Here is a 2,867-nt window from a genome sequence, read left to right as displayed (position 1 = left end):
TACTAGGACTCCAAACCTAGTAGGATTCGCCCCCCCCCCTTTTCCTTCCAACGAAGAGGGGGGAAGGGGAAATGAGGGAGAGGGATAAGGAAAGAGGGGGGCCGCCCCCCTCCCCTTGTCCAATTCGGATTGGGGCAAGGGGGGCACGCCCCACCTCCTGTTGCCTACCTCCTCTCCTCCACTATGGCCCCTTAGGCCCAATAACTTTCCCGGGGGGGGGGGGGTCCAGTAACCTCCCGGTACTCCAAAAAAATCCCCGTTCTTCTTCGGAACCATTCCGGTGTCCGTATATAACCTTCCAATATATCAATCTTTACCTCTCGACCATTTCGAGACTCCTTGTCATGTCTGTGATCTCATCCGGGACTCCGAACAAACATCGGTCACCAAAACACATAACTCATAATACAAATCGTCATCGAACATTAAGCGTGCGGACCCTACGGGTTCGAGAACTATGTAGACATGACCGAGACACATCTCCGGTCAATAACCAATAGCGGAACCTGGATGCTCATATTGGATCCTACATATTCTACGAAGATCTTTATCGGTCAAACCGCATAACAACATACGTGCTACCTCTTGAGCACTGCGTTGGATTTCCCTTGAAGAGGAAAGGGTGATGCAACAGAGCAGCGCAAGTATTTCCCTCAGTTTTTGAGAACCAAGGTATCAATCCAGTAGGAGGCCACACATGAGTCCCTCGCACCTACACAAACAAATAAATTCCTCGCAACCAACACGATAAAGGGATTGTCAATCCCTTCACGGTAACCTATGAGAGTGAGATCTGATAGATAGGATAAGATAATATTTTTGGTATTTTTATGATAAAGAGAAATAAAGATGCAAGTAAAATAAATGGCAAAAAAATAACTAAGTATTGGAAGATTAATATGATGGAAAATAGACCCGGGGGCCATAGGTTTCACTAGAGGCTTCTCTCGAGAGCATAAGTATTACGGTGGGTGAACAAGTCACTGTTGAGCAATTGACAGAATTGAGCATAGTTATGAGAATATCTAGGTATGATCATGTATATAGGCATCACGCCCGAGACAAGTAGACCGACTCCTGCCTGCATCTACTACTATTACTCCACACATCGATCGCTATCCAGCATGCATCTAGAGTATTAAGTTCAAGAGAAAGAGTAACGCTTTAAGCAAGATGTCATGATGTAGAGGGATAAACTCATTCAATATGATATAAACCCCATCTTGTTATCCTCGATGGAAACAATACAATACGTGCCTTGCTGCCCCTACTGTCACTGGGAAAGGACACCGCAAGATTGAACCCAAAGCTAAGCACTTCTCCCATTACAAGAAAGATCAATCTAGTAGGCCAAACCAAACTGATAATTCAAAGAGACTTGCAAAGATAACCAATCATACATAAAAGAATTTAGAGAAGATTCAAATATTGTTCATAAATAAACTTGATCATAAACCCACAATTCATCGGTCTCAACAAACACACCGCAAAAGAAGATTACATCGAATAGATCTCCACAAGAGAGGGGGAGAACTTTGTATTGAGATCCAAAAAGAGAGAAGAAGCCATCTAGCTAATAACTATGGACCCGTAGGTCTGAAGTAAACTACTCACACTTCATCGGAGAGGCTATGGTGTTGATGTAGAAGCCCTCCATGATCGATACCCCCTTTGGCAGAGCTCCGGAAAAGGCCCCAAGATGGGATCTCGTGGATACAGAAAGTTACGGCGGTGGAATTAGGGTTTTGGCTCTGTATCTGGTAGTTTGGGGGTACGTAGGTATATATAGGAGGAAGGAGTACGTCGGTGAAGCAACATGGGCCCCACCAGGGTGGAGGGCGCGCCTGGGGGGGGGGGGGGTTGGCCCGCCCCCTACCTTGTGCTTTCCTGGTTGATTGCTTGACATAGGGCCCAAGTCCTCTGGATCATGTTCGTTCCGAAAATCACGTTCCCAAAGGTTTCATTCCGTTTGGACTCCGTTTGATATTCTTTTTCTGTGAAACTCTAAAATAGGCAAAAAATAGCAATTCTGGGCTAGGCCTTCGGTTAATAGGTTAGTCCCAAAAATAATATAAAAGTGTATAATAAAGCCCAATAATGTCCAAACAGGATATAATATAGCATGACAATAAAAAATTATAGATACGTTGGAGACGTATCAATACGTCATTCCCTTTGTCATCGAAATGTTACTTGCCTGAGATTCGATCGTCGGTATCATCATACTCTAGTTTAATCTCATTACCGGCAAGTCTCTTTACTCGTTCCGTAATGCATCATCCCGTAACTAACTCATTAGTCACATTTCTTGAAAGGCTTATAGTGATGTGCATTACCGAGAGGGTCCAAAGATACCTCTCCGATACACTGAGTGACAAATCCTAATCTTGATCTATGCCAACTCAACAAACACCTTCGGAGACACCCGTAGAGCATCTTTATAATCACCTAGTTACGTTGTGACATTTGATAGCACACAAAGTGTTCCTCCGGTATTCGGGAGTTGCATAATCTCATAGTCAGAGGAATATGTATAAGTCATGAAGAAAGCAATAGCAATAAAACTAAACGATCATAATGCTAAGCTAACGGATGGGTCTTGTCCATCACATCATTCTCTAATGATGTGACCCTGTTCATCAAATGATAACACATGTCTATGGTCAGGAAACTTAACCATCTTTGATTAACGAGCTAGTCAAGTAGAGGCATACTAGGGACATTCTGTTTGTCTATGGATTCACACATGTACAAAGTTTCCGGTTAATACAATTCTGGCATGAATAATAAACATTTATCATAATATAAGGAAATATAAATAACAACTTTATTATTTCCTCTAGGGAATATTTTGTTCACATATATAC

The sequence above is a fragment of the Triticum dicoccoides genome, chromosome 5A (assembly GCF_002162155.2).
Source record: "Triticum dicoccoides isolate Atlit2015 ecotype Zavitan chromosome 5A, WEW_v2.0, whole genome shotgun sequence".
Taxonomy (NCBI): domain Eukaryota; kingdom Viridiplantae; phylum Streptophyta; class Magnoliopsida; order Poales; family Poaceae; genus Triticum; species Triticum dicoccoides.
The sequence above is the reverse complement of the archived record's forward strand: the minus strand, read 5'-3'. Positions refer to the sequence as shown.